At 46.8% G+C, this 14,685-nt stretch overlaps 1 long non-coding RNA gene across 1 annotated transcript; it reads left to right on the top strand.

Annotated features, from left to right (window-relative positions):
* Positions 1-4,698: 4,698 nt before the first annotated feature.
* Positions 4,699-6,299, top strand: LOC144158003 (uncharacterized). Its single transcript, XR_013319935.1, has 2 exons — positions 4,699-4,923; positions 6,225-6,299. It is a non-coding gene; the product is annotated as an uncharacterized LOC144158003 (long non-coding RNA).
* Positions 6,300-14,685: the final 8,386 nt, after the last annotated feature.

Genomic DNA, 14,685 nt, shown 5'->3' with positions numbered 1-14,685 from the left:
CATGGCCCCTTTAAGCCCGTCAAAGCACCTGCGGGCATTTAGGTTCCTTGAAAGCAACAAAATGCTCCAAAGAATATTTTTTTGCACCTAATGCTGTGGGACTCAGCTGTGTGGTATACAGCTCCAGCTGCAAGAGATGCCCACAAGGGGTTCGAGTGAGCCACTCTGTCTGGCACTGTCAGCTCACGCCACGCATGTGCAGTCACTCCGAGAGGACGATATACCATTGCAGAGCTGCATTTAATGCTTGAGATGGCACAATACAACAGCTTTGGCAAGCGTACTTCATATTATGGACAAGACAAGGGTACCTGCCACCATAAAGGAGAACGCTCGCGTCCCGCGCTTTGTTTTTTTTTAGCAAAATTCAGCAAAAAACGAATTATTTTTCAGCGAAAAACAAGAAATTCAGCGAAAAACAAGAAAAACAAGAATTACTTGTAGTTGGCTGGCCCACAACGTGTGAGTATGAGTTAATTGTTACCGGCACCTTTGTGACTATATTTCGTCGCCACTTGTGATACATTCAAGCAGTGCTGAGAGTCAGAACTTCGGCGGGTGAATTTGTGACGACGGTAAACGGTAACGTGTTTCACTGTATATGTTTGTTGTCCCACGAAGGTTTTATAGCTGCGTGCTATTTGCATCAATGAGAAAGTGTACGTTCGTGTTACGTGCCCAGGGGGTATCGTTTGTTGCTGCACAAGCTTGACGCGGTCGGCAAACAAGCTGCCCACGCCACCCATGACCAGGTGTTTTAATTCTTCGCAAGTTATGTCAAAGTGGGACACAAAAAAAACCCTTAAAAAGGCCACTTTTGAGTGTTCAAGTGTACCTACTGATGTGTGGCCATCGGATTTATTTGCACTTCAAAAATGCCTTTCGTTGCCAAGAAGTAACTGTGCCTGGTCCGTTTTTAAACTAATCTGAAATATGACATTCGTGCAAAATTTGAGCGGTAATGGGTGGAGTGGCTTCGCTGAAAACTTTTTTTTCATGTATGCTGCAACACCTTTCATGTATGTTGCTGGGTGTTGCAACAGTAAACTGTATACTGCAACACCCTGTATATTTCTCATTAGGAGGCAGTATTATAACTGTAGATTATTGCGCATAAAAGCAGACTTTTGGGTATCCCTGCAGGATGGGACCCTCAAAAATATACCTGGGGCTGATCTGCAACTACGTGCATGCTTGTACGCATTGGCGTCCTATATACACACTCCTTTTAATTTTTGCTGTGTCTAGGTATGTCGGACGTACCCGCAAAATTTCTTAGCTATACGCCGGACGTATCGGCAAAATTTTTTAAGGGTACTTCATTGCACTTGGACATCTTCGGTTATCAACCGCTGACTTCGAGCCACCTTACTAAGCTTATCTAGGAGCTTTAAGCCACCCGAGACATCAATCTGGTCACAATTGTTCTAAGGCTCAGTTGTTATAACCAATAATAAGAAAAATAAGTCTAACTAATATGCGGTATTAGTTTACCATACATCATATAGCGAACTTGATGGTGCCGTGACTTCGTTGTTATATCCCATATGGTTATAAATGGGTTAAGCTGTATATATAATGTTCCTGTGGGTTATTTTCCTATGCTTAAAGCCTATTTTTATTGCTTCGAAATAATTTTTTGGCTGCAATCTGTTTTTCTTTTCTCGCCAAAACAGGTGTATAACTGCTTCCAAGCAGCCCAGAATGACTTGGGCCAATCACATCACTTCCAGTGGGTTGCGGTTGCCGTGAGGCATCTGGACAGCTTGGAAGGTACCCCAGAGCTTGCAATGTGTGGGTAAACCTCTGAGCCAATGCGCAATCCAGCGCATCCCTGTCTTCCAGCCAGTTGGCATGGTATCTGCAGGCAGCGCAGTGTGCCGGTAGGGCATTCATTCAGCAACAGGACTTGGAGCACTTTTCCCTACTTTCCACACTGCTGCCTGCAGCTGCAGGAGCCTCTGGTTCAGCTCGACATTGGTGACGTGGCACAGTGAACTAGATCCTGGAATAGCTCTACCCCCTTCACTAGCTCCACCGTCACCGTGGCAAGGCACTTAAGAACTGGTCCCAGTAGGCGACATGGTGCTGTGTGGAATGCAGGGCTGGCTTCCTGAGTGGTGTAATGTGCAGTGGCTAATAAAGTTCTTATTAAATGCAAAGTCTCAGCTGCAAAAACTGACGGCGCACTGTTGATGAATTCTCTTAGGCACTGTTCTGCAACCAACATGAGCTGGGCCTCATGCAATTTGCCCACAGTGAGGCAGCACGCGTGACCTAACCCTCGTAGCTGCTATCTTGCAGCTGTCACTAGAAGTCATGAAAACAAACTCTTTGGTTGTTTTCATGACTTCTCTAGCCAGAGCTGTACTCATCATTGGAACTTGTACCAGTGAAAATCACGAGCCTCTCTCTTTGACGGCAGTGCTGTGCTTCTTGGCACCAAAGATAATTTTATGGTCAGTGATCAGTTAAAGTACCTGTATTTAACACCAAGGGCTCTTCAGAACTTTGGAAAAAACCTGTTTGGCATAGTTAACACAAAAATCGTGTCACACATGAGGAATGGTGGTGGTGGCATTGTCTCTAGCAAAAAGGCAGTTTTTTTTGCAATATTTCGGGCAGGAACGTCTGCTTAAAACCTCAGATTTGTCTCCGAGAGTGAGTCCGACCTTCTCTGTGACTGCACAATAGCTACAGACAATGACAAGAGGGACAATGATCATGATGATGTACTAGGTAATGCTTGTGAGTGACTATGCATAAGCAATGGAAACCTACTGCTCCCTTTTTGTTTGGTGTCCGGCAGGCAGGCACTGAGGCAGAGCTGCCCTTCATGGCAGCTTTTTCTTCACATTTTTTTTGTTAATTCTAACCTGAAACCCATCTTTTCAAATCATAATGCAAACAAATTATGATTACAGAAAATTTTGAGAATTGAACATTTTTCTGGACACAATGTTGAGTTTAAAACACAAGGTGCAAACTTGAGAATGGGGAATAGAAAAGTAATTGGGGTATATGCCCAAAAGCATGTAACGATAGGTGAAGCCTTCCGAGATTTGGGTGCGCCCATTGTGGTGAAGGAGAACGTAAGGCTTGGAAGAGTTCGGGTGATGCAGTTGTCCCTAGTTGACAAGGTAGTGGCAGTGCAGCACAGCTGGTCAGTGTCATCAAAGAAGAATCATGAATATAAAGCTTGACCAAGGGCCAAATCTTGACTGGTTTTATAGGCACGTGGTAGCTTGGTCAACCGCTAATGGCGTGTTATGTTTTATAGGTTACCACAATGAGGTCTGGCTGCTTGTACCCGATGCCACTGCCCTTCCGTGCGTCGCCTAGAAGACACATGGAAGGTTTTGCGACTGGCAGCATCAGGTACAACACTGGGGCCTAACGTCGTAACTACACTGGATTTGTTGCAGCACTTCCTGCCTCACCATCTCATCACAAATGTGCACGCAGCACAAGAAAAAAAAAAGATTCACTGCAGTACAGTATTGCATCAAAATTCTGTTCCAGGCACTTGCAATACATGCAAATTAGGTAAGAACACTACAGAAACCAAACTTAATTGTGTGCCTGTGATTACCTGCAAGGGAGCGTCCCCTCTCAATTTCAAACATTTCAACAAAGACGAAAAAAGAAAATGCACGTTGCGAACCTGTTTGCTCTCTGCTGCTAAAGATAATATGCCATCTATTGTCCCTGTCGTTAATACATGGTTACACTAAAATGTGGTGCAGGAGCGGTCCCCCTTTCTTGCTGGTTTACAAGTTCCCTCATTCCTCTATAGATATCCACAAATTTAATGGTCCTGTGCGTAAAGTATAGGTGACCGGTAAAAAGCGCAAAGGCTCATGGGTACATTGTCTGCTCCCGTGGAGCCCAGCCACTTCCGGTTCGAGAGCTCTCGTGGCCTCCCGTAGGCCGGCGGCTTTCACGCGAATGTGTGCATGTTGTTCATCTGTTTCAGCCAAAAAAAAAAAACGGTCATGCATCGCACATTCACTGAATAACAACGATGAATCCTAGTAAAGACTCCTCTGAAAGGCTAGCACCCTGTGACAAATAAACAACACGCACACACGCGCGTGAAAGCCGCCGGCGTATGGGAGGCCAGGCGAGATCTCGAACCGGAAGTGGCTGGAGCAGACGATGTACCCATGAGCCTTTGCGCTTTTTACCGGTCACCTAGACGTTAGCTCGAGTTGATTTTATCAAAGTGAACGCTAGGAGACAGCGGTGCATCTTTAGCGAAAACAACCTGCCATATTCTAACCTATATTGCTAAAAATATTTCCTATCAACACATACATATGTGGATTTAGCAAGCTGACACCAAGACCACAAAATTTTGATCCATCTTTCACATTCCAAAGTTTCTTCTATTTAATCTTGCGTAACTGTGTCTTTAAAATGTTGAGAAGTTCACGATGTTCTGCAGCAATTTCCGGCACGCATTTCGCCTCTCTAAAAGACATATGGTAAACAAGCAACACCCATAGAATGTAAAATCAATACGCATCACTGCTTTTCCTCTCCACAGTATCTTGCACGTGCCTGCTGTACTCGCATAAAGTATCAAGCGATCTATTTCCAGAAAGGACGATGCTATATGTACTACGTAGTGAAGTCTCACCGGAAATTGCTATACGCACTACCAATATAGCGCCATCTATGGCGCGGTCTCAAACGTCGGCCGGTCGACATGGCTGCTTTTCGTCGCTTTTGACCGATCCATGGATGGATCGACCCCGCCAATCTCGTTGCGACAAATCATGGTAATAAAGCGCAAGTCTTGAATCGTGGGCCGGGCTGATGCACACGATTCGCGCCAGGGCCGTCAAGCTGGCGTGGCAACTTCCCGATCGCGCCGTCAACACGCCGCAGTGGTTCGAAGACGGCTTGCCCAGTCTGAAGGTAGGTATTTCTGGCCTCGTTGGTTTGTCCCGTAACGCTTGCTTTACTGATGTTGAAGTTGGAGACCCGCGTCGACCGCCGAGCTTATATTTCCGTCACCAGCCTTTCCACCCGATGCGCGAGCATGCATGCATGTCGCGTGGTTCCTTCAGCCGGCCGAGCAACTGAATTTGGTGCGCGTTTCCCCTCACCTTGTTAAATGCCGTTTCATGCATTGTTACAAGTGCGATAACGCATAAGGACAAGCGCTTTTTTAATCAACAAGTGTGAGAGAGGGAGAAAACTTTAATGAATAAGTGTGAAGCTAATAATAGGAGATGGGGGGATCGAGTCAGTGATAATGCTTGTATCCGCTTTCTAGTGCCGTATATAATTAGTGTACTGAATCTTTCTCAGGGCCAAAACATCGTTCCAGGTTGTAGTGAAAGTTGTGGAACATACCAGGAAGGCACCAATGCCTCGTTTCTCTTTGAAGCAGCCTTGTATTTATGCATTGAGAACCAATTCGACCAGCTGCACACTTTTACTGGTTCCGTATGTATTAGCATGGGCGTCTGCAGAATTTTATCTTGAGGGGGCAAATCCATTGTTTTGGGCAAGAATAAGGAGAGGGCATTGGGGAGGGTGCAAGTGCTGGGGTAGCGTGGGGGGGTGGGGGAAGGGGGGGGGCAACATGTATATGTTCCCATTGTGTAGTATGATTCTAATCTTGTGCATTGCTCTTTTGACTCAGAAGTACAGGTTTTATTTGGGTGGCAGTTCCTTTTTCCTAAAGAAATGTAGTTCTTACTGTAAACGGGACCAAACAGTAAAAAAAGGAGATCAGTTCTAAGTGAGGAGGAAAAAGGTTCACGTCAATTTATAACAAAAACTACGACAGCTTCTGCATGCGGTGTGGTTCCTGTCGGGCTAACAGATTTGGAAAAAAATTGCACAACACTTCACACGGTGTGGTCGCATGCAGCCCTGCACCAACGGCATCTGTTCCCATTTTCTGTGACTGGCCATAAAAACTGGCTGCTTCAAAATAATAGTAAATTTCTTAGCCGCATTTACATTCAGGCAAAAAGTATTGTGCAGCCATTTAATGCAGTAATGGTTGGTATGGAAAATCGTGCTCAATAGGTTTTTCACGAAAGTTGGTTTCAAGAATTCAAATTGTGCCATAAGACAAAAATAACACAATGAAAAAACGCAACAAAGGTCCTGGGTTTTGCCATGTTTATTTTTTTGCTTTTTTTTATCGTTTATGCAAGCAACATAGCCGTATTGCTAATTGTATTGCATCTTTGGTTTTACAGGTCACCCAGAAAGGACAACTTCAATTGAAGCTGAGGATGTGGTGTAATAAAAATTTACTTCATATTGTAAAACAATAGCAGTGTTGATGTCTTCTTGAAAGTGTAAGAAACAACAGCCTTTCTTGGACCTTTTGCATGCAGACTTATTTTTGGATAACCTGAAAACAATTTAAAATAGTTAACCCGTTTCTTCTTGTCATCTTTTTCTTTTAGGGTAGGTGGTGCTTCTTTTCTTTCAGGTTGTTTTGAGTTGACTGTTATTCATGATTGATTCAGTTATTTAAGCATTCTGGAGTAGACATATTCTCAGTACAACTGAGCTGACGTCGCCTGAAGTTTATCATGCTAAGCGTCACACGTGCACCCTGCATGCTCACCATGGGCACGGACGAGTTGCAGGGTGTGAATGAAGGTAGCACAGAATTCTTTTATGAGCATGTAACCACCTAAGGGTCCACGTACTTGAGCAAAATCATGGGCACCTTATGTGGCATAGAAATAATAGCAGTTGCCCTGCCAGTTGGAAAACATACAATTCAAACAATGCAGATGTTAATTTATATTTCCTTCTGCTTAGAAATGGCCTCTTTCTGTATTTTATACTTTATAAATAACACAATGCTTGGCTGCAGCAGCTCTGATAAACTAGAAAATGTCAATAATGAAGAGATGGGCATTGCTTCCACATAATTTACAGATTTTTTTTTTTACCATTCGTGATGTGAAATTGCCTAGGCGAGTCTTTGGAGGTTGGTAAGAAACTGCTCCAATGCACAACGTAAACCGTGTTGGACAAACGGCACTGCTAGCATGTGACATTATGCACGTGAAAGAATGCAGGATAAAAGTTCTATACATCTTCCGGTTTCCTTTTCCTGTGTCTGCATGTTGAAAGCGCCTTTATTTGCCAAAATAAGGCTGAGTGGGAGGAGGGATGTGAAACGTTTAAAGGTCACACTGCAAAAGAATGTGTCTTAAGAGTTTCGTAAACACTATGGATTAGCTGTTTTACATCAGAAGCGTTTCTTACCATCACGTTTAGCCCCGACGACTTTCTTGCACAGCTTAACAGCCATGCGGAAAAGCCAACTTTAACAGCTCGAGGCAAGGTGTACGAACACATACGAGCTAAAAGCACAGGTGCGCGTTCCCCCGTTTGTACTCAAGAGTTCCTGTAGAACATGCTTTAGTTAACTGCTGCGTAGTCAATTAAAACTGGCGTTTTGTGCGCCGCCGAAACCACATGCGCTAAGAGGCACGGGGTAGCGTATTAGACATCTCACTCAGGGATCTCAGAATCTTATTAAGGCGAATGAAGCCACCGTGGGATATTATTTAGAGAGTTGGCGATACCCAGGAGTAGACAGCTTGAGGCTACTATAGATACATACTTGATAGACCCTTTGCAAAATGGCCAAATCGTTGGCGGAAAAGCAGCAAGCCACTCAGGCAACACTGTGCACCCGCTGCGCCGCCATTAGAAAGGAAGCGAAAAGTCTGCGAGCACAGAGTTTCTATGGAGTAACTACCGTCCACCGTCCACGTAATTGCATACGCGTCGTGGGGCAACAGACTCGTGAAGCCGTGGGCGAAAACGTGCAACCGCAACGGCGTTGCTACGACCTGCTTCCTTTCTAATGGCGTCGTCGCGTTCACCACCAGTGTTAGCACCGCTGAATTCTCAGTGTTGCCCGCCTTTTTGCAAAGGGTCATTACACAAAACTCGAAAGTAAAATAAAAAAATGACGCGGGCGGCCCGACACAACATACGATATGTTGATCAACACCGTATGTTATGCACCGGCTGCCCGCGTAATTTCTGTTCCTGCCTCGATTAAATGCTCAAACGTGTCGTAAACGGCCCTGTGGGCAGCCATAATCTATTTCACGCCCATGACTACAGCGCAAACTTTGCTGTGGCCGAAACCAGGTACGCAGGTACTTTGCCGTTCGTACGAAGGTCGCGTCAGCCCGCCACCAAGCAAGCTCGGGAGTTCCTGACAGAGCCTCATAGATGGCGCTATATGGGTAGTGCGTATAGCAATTTCCGGTGGGACTTCACTACGTAGTACATATAGCATCGTCCTTCCAGAAATATGCATATTTCAATGAGCAGCTCTCAACCGCTGAACATGATGGTTCTCCGAGTCTTCAAGTGACTGGCAGACAACTTGCCAGTCACTTGAAGACAAGTGGTGCAATGGGCGGTCATAACTGGTATGCCATTTCGAAGCAGACGGCTTGCCAATTGGACCCAAGTGGTGTGTCAATGGGGTGCAAAAGGCTCAGAAATGCAGACCTAACCATCCTCCTATTTGGGCCCAAATGGTTGACAAGGGCGGCTGAACAGGCGTGCCATTCCAAGAGAAATGGTTCCCGGGCTGAGCTTAGACTATAGAGCTGCACAAAGCAAACTTTACCTATACGTGCAGTTTATGCCAGCGAACTGTACACGGGACTCAAAATCAAGGGGCTCATAAAAATCTATAGGCTGTTGGAACATTTACAATTCAGTCATTATTAAGAATCGGAAATTACCACGGGATAACTTTGATGAGTACAAAGAAATAATGCACGAATGGTACTTGATGCATAAATATCGTACACAACCTTTTTTTGCGAATTTTTTCTCCAGTCGACAAAAACTTCGCCTTAGGAGGCAGATAAGGACACCAGCCTTACCATGATGTATCGTAACTTTGGCCGATACGGAACTTCAGGGCCCTAAAAACAATGGCATGAAGCATTTGATACAGAATGCTGTAACATCAACATGGTATGCAAACAAATTTCACTGACAAACGGAACTCTCATTCCTACAAAACGATGAAAGCGGATTATTTCCAGATTGAGTACGAGCTTTTTTTTTTTAATTTTGTGTTTGCCGATAGGAGATTTTATACGCCACTTCACGTTTTCCAAAACATCTAGCACCAAATAATGTTTAGTACATTGTGCTGCTGAACACGAGGACGCGAGTTCGATTCCCGGCCGCGGCGGCCTCTTTTCTGATGGAGGCGAAAAGCAAGAACACCCCTGTGTTCCAGATTTCGGCGCGCATTAAAGATCCCCAGGTGGTGAAATTTAATCCGGAGCCCTTTACTATGGCGCGCCCCATCGGATCGTTGCGTCGGCGCGTTAAGCCCTACAATCAATCGATCAACAAGCCAAAACACATTCACTGTTTGCCAAAATAACGTAATTTTCCAAGCCATAACTCGCCACTGAAGGCATTTTTATAACTTGCCGCCATAAGTAAGGCCATACGCTTCTCGTTTTATCCAGCCATAACTCACCGCCAGAAGCAAGCCTATACCCTGTTATTTTCACATCCATAACTCGCCGCCGAAGGCAAGGTCATAGACGCCTGTCATTTTTTTTTTTACTCGCCGCCGAAGATAAGGCTCATACCATTGTCATTTTATCCAGCCATAACTCGCTGCCGAAGTCATTAGCATTAAGGAACAGAATAGAATAATAGAATAAGTCGCCGTCGTTATTCTCACTGCTCTCGCGCAGCACCGAACTGCCCTGCTAAACAACGGGTTCGAGAGCGAGCCACGACTGTCGCTGCGAGTGTACGTTGTCAGTCACTTCACATGGAAACGATACCTTTCATAGTGCAAGGGTTTATTACTCGGACAACCACCATACGAACACTACACGGCTCTACGCACCTAGCCCCTGGGGCATACACCCGTCAGCGTGTGCCCAGCCCGTAGTCGGGCAGCAGTTAGCGTCCGCCGGCGTTGGCCGACCGCAACGCTCGCTGACATAGAGGAAGGGGGCTCTCTGTGGCCGCGACACATTTCAAGCCACTGGACTCGATCGACCGGGCGGCATCGGTGCTCGTCCGCTGATCTTAGACGGCGCAAGCCGTCACAGCGCGGACGCGGGGCAACCCACCAACGAGTGGAATATGCCCGCGACTCGAGACTCGTCGGACATCCTAGATAAACGCACTGACGCAAATCAAGGCATGCGCAAATCGACACGGCGGGTACCGTGACCCACGGAAGTGGGAAAGAACGGCCAATGCAATAAACGGCCAAAAGTGGCCGAAAGGTATTTACCTACCGTGCAATCGCTGCGCGTCCAAGGGCGGTCTCTTCGGGGGGTCTCCTGCGCGCATCCACCGTCGCCTCGTTGAGAGAGGAGGGAGTCGCGCGAGGTTCGCCCTCGCCCCACCATGGAGGAGGCCGTTGCTAGCGCCTCCTCGCCCTGATTGGAGGGGCTTGGCCCCCACAAACTCACCGCCGAAGGCAAAGTTATACCCTTGCCATTTTCGCTTCCAAAATTCGGCGCCAAACATACGGCTATAACCTTTTCATTTTCACATCTATAACTCGCCGCCGAAGGCAAGGCTAAATTTCCCCTTGCTATTTAACAGCCATAACTCGTCGCAAAAGGAAAAGATACAGCCTTGCCATTTTCATAGCCATGACTCGCCTGCCGAAGGCAAGCCTATGCCCTTGTCATTTTCCCAGCCAGAACTCACCGCCGAAGGTAACTTGCCATTTTCACAACTATAACACGCCGTCGAAGGCAAGGGGAGTTATGGCTGTGAAAAATGTTTGCAGCCATAACCATAACTCGCAGGAGAAAGTAGTTCCATACCCTGGCTGTTTTCACAGCCATAATCGACTGTGAGGGTACGGCTCGTTTCATTTCCCGTTCAGAACTCGCTGCGCAGTGCTATACCCTTGCGCTTTTCTAGCCATAACTCGCCGCCGAAGGCAAGGCTGTACCTACGCAAGACCTAACCTTCGTTTGCGAGGTATGGCTGTGAAAAGAAGCAAACTGGTAGCCTTTCCTTCGACGGCGAGTCGTGCCAATAAAAATGGCAACGGTATACCCTTACCTTCTGGGGTTAGTTGGGGCCGGGATAGTGGCAAAGCTTTGCTTATGCGCCGAGTTATGCCTGTGAAAATAAGAAGATGCAGAGATATGTAGAGTTACCTTTGGTGGCGAGTTATAGCTCTGAAAATTGCAAATGTGTTGCCTTACCTTCTGCGAGGGAGGCTTCACGAATACTGGAGGTTCGTGAAGCCTCCAGTATTTTGCCAGATAGAATTCGCTTGCGAATAGGGCAGTGTACAGTACAGGGAAGGGGCGACACCGGTATGTGATGGCTTGACGTTAGGCCTAACGTCACACTTGCACGACCCACAGGTCGACGTACAATGAGCTTGGCGTTGCATGGCGTGTCGCAAGGTTAAACTTGAAGGTTACCTCACCTGACGCCTAAACATGGGATGCTAGGCATGACTTCACTTTTTGACTCGTAATGTCGTCAATCGGAACCGATTGTAAAAAAGTACAGTGAACTCCCCTTACGATGCACTCGAAAGGACCATGATAATTCGTCCGCCTTATCAGAAGTTCCCCCCCAAAAAAGAATTGGCACGACACCCAAGTGCATGCAAATATCTTGCTTCAAGGCGGTGAATGAACTAAACCTATAATGAAGGGAATGTACATAAAAATCATTGATTTGAGTGCACAACTTGAACAACTTGCCTGATTTTATCCAGTCTAAGCGACGACGGAGAGCGCACACGCAGTTCTACGCAGCAGAGACAGAGGGAACTCCTCGCTTTCTCGGTGGTGACGCGGTGGGACCCACGACGCTGACCGACGCGAATTCACATGCTCCCGTTGTGAAATTGTATTTGTCACGATGGTTGCTGCGTTCGCGCACAGGAAGTCTCTGTCGTCGCTTTTTTGTTAGTTTTGTATCCGCCTAGTTTTGCGCGCTTCTCCTCCAGAGCAGAGCGACCACGAAACTCGCTCTCCCACTTTTTTAGATGCAACGCATTTCTTTCACTCGCCTTGTCCCTCCGGTGTCGTCCGGCGTAGTCCGCATCCCTCCCCCATTCTCCTCGCCGCGCCAGCTGTGCGCTAGCGCCGCTCTCACCGCAGCGCCATCTGCGTGTTAGCGCTCGCCGGCGCTCGCTCCGTCGCCGTGCCAGCTGTGCGTGGGTGCGGGTTAGCGCGCAGCTTGCGCTCGGTTAACACATGCGCATGCGCTGCTATGCGCTGCTCTTTCTCATTCCGCTGCATATAAACGCGGTAACTGCGCCGCTCCGCTCAGTCGTTTCGCCGCCGCTCCGCCGATGACATCCTCCGATGACCACGGATGATTTGAATGGAGACTAACAGGCCTGCTATCGCGATGGTCGGCGCAACCGTAACAAGCACCGGCCACCCCGATAAAATTTACACCATCTTCCCGCGAGGGGAACCATGGGGTAGATGCGACGCATCGGGGGTGAACGTGCTGCGTAAAATATGGACACACAACAACAATTGACACGCTAACATAACGGAAACGCAACAGAAACCCCCGATGCGTCGCATCTACCCCATGGTTCCCCTCGCGGGAAGATGGTGTAAATTTTTCTTTGATTTGCCGCTGACTCCACGGGTTGAAGGGTGGGAGAAGTGGTAGCTTTATCCGCGTCTCTTTTTCTCGCTCCCTCCCTTCCTCCGTGTCGCGAATTCTCTTCGAGCTGTGGTTTTTTTTTACTTTGCTTTCCCCCAGCTGGTCGCGTGAATGCCCCGCCGCACCCCGCCAGGACTGCTATGTTAGATACCCAGAATAGCCAGCAGTAGTGGCCACTCTAAAAGTTGTTCGTCCTAACAGAAGAGTACGTGCAAGGCTGTTCGTCCTTGTGTCTATGGAAAACCAAACAAACGTTCCCACATTGTTCGGCATAAGCGAGAATCAATCTTAACCGAGTTCGTTTTAAGTTCACTGTTGACTGTACTGGGATCTCATATTCGTCGTACTGCAGGCCTGCTTCCCTCCAGGGGCGACTCTCCCGCCCTCCCGCAGCGGCCTGCTTTTGAAGCACGGAGGAAAAAAAAGCAGGCTGTAAGAGCTGCGCTTTACAACAAGATTCGGGACTGCAATGATAAGCAACTGTCTGACACATATTGCAACCACTCTAATTTCCCAACATTGTTCTTTTTTCATCGTAACCAGGCACGAAAAGGACGCCAGTTTTTCTCGTCTATTGTCAACGTTCACCTGATCACATCAATCGTTTTTATTTTCACTTGATCTTATGTTACTTGACTTGATTTCAATCGAATTTCTTGCAAAGTAAAACTGAGACTAGAGGCGGCAAATGCCCCGAGAGGGGTGTCACTGACAGGAAGAAAGTGAAGCACTTTTATCTTCCTGGGGCCCTATTCTCGACTGCACAAATTGCCGGCATTTCGCCCATGTTTTTTTGCGTAAGCACGACGTAAGCAATCAGTGACGTGCTGCACCTATAGCTATGACGACATGCAGTGTAATTTGACGAGTCACTCATAAAGATCGCTACCAAGGTATCAAATATTGTGCAAGAAAGATATAAAAACACTTGGCATGTACTATAAAAATTAAGACGGTAGCTGAGGCTGACAAGAAAAACACATTTCTGGAGGTCAAATTTGGTGCCAACACCACAAGGCAATCGAGTAACGTTGATCCAAAAGCGAGCGAAAGGCGGATGAGCTAAAGAACATCACACAATTTTTTACCGTATCTATTTATTTCTTTCAATTGCTTTTATTGACATAGCTGGGCTCTCTGCTTCAATGCAAGCTTTGTTGCGTTATCACCTTCCCTGCCGCCACCGCCGCCACGCCATATCGTCTGCTGCTATGTTACAAGTTTATGGCGTGATCACAGAAAAAGACGGCCGCGACCATCGCTTCTATGACACATAAGAGCAGCGAAGCGCTACGCCTGATAACCGCGGAGCGCACCGATATCGCCGATTCACTCATTCGTCAAGCTCGACTGCAATCAGCGCTGTAATGAACTAAATAGTCGCTTTTCATTGTTATTTTTCTCTTGAGTTCGATCATGTGACCCAACAGCTTACTAGGAAAAGTATGGACAAATGCCATGCATTGGGTTCTCTTTGTCATGGAGAGGCTTGTACTGCCCTCTTATGTTGCGGTTACGCCAAACAAATAATTTTTATTTCATTGCCAAACATAAAAGCCAAATACTGCATGTTATTTGTATGTTCCATGATCGCTGACTTGGAAGCAGTTGAAACTATAATTTGTTTCGGTAGGAAACATGCTTTAAACAGCGCGCATGCGAAACTGCGCCTGCTGCAAATTGCCGCACATTTCGCGGCGCCGTAAGCCGGGGCAATATTGTGCCCTATTTTGCTTGTATTTTGCGACAAAAACAGCCGCCATTTTCAAGCTGTTACGTAGCATTACGTCACTTTTACGCAGGCTGAAGTTGCCAATGCATGACGTAATCGTTCCCGCCAACTGTTTAAATTACGTCACGCCTTCTCAGCCAATCACAGAGGGGGTGTGTATTACAAGCAGTATTGTTGTTGAATAGCAAAGACAGGCTTACGTTGTCATGTCCGCTGCATTTAGTCTGGTTTTTCATTGCCGGCCAAGAATTATGCGCCTTTAGTAACGAGAAATAAGGCAAACT

Source organism: Haemaphysalis longicornis, unplaced genomic scaffold (genome assembly GCF_048455015.1).
Source record: "Haemaphysalis longicornis isolate Haplotype H1 unplaced genomic scaffold, Haemaphysalis longicornis Haplotype H1 scaffold_10, whole genome shotgun sequence".
Lineage (NCBI taxonomy): Eukaryota > Metazoa > Arthropoda > Arachnida > Ixodida > Ixodidae > Haemaphysalis > Haemaphysalis longicornis.
The sequence above is the reverse complement of the archived record's forward strand: the minus strand, read 5'-3'. Positions and strand labels throughout refer to the sequence as shown.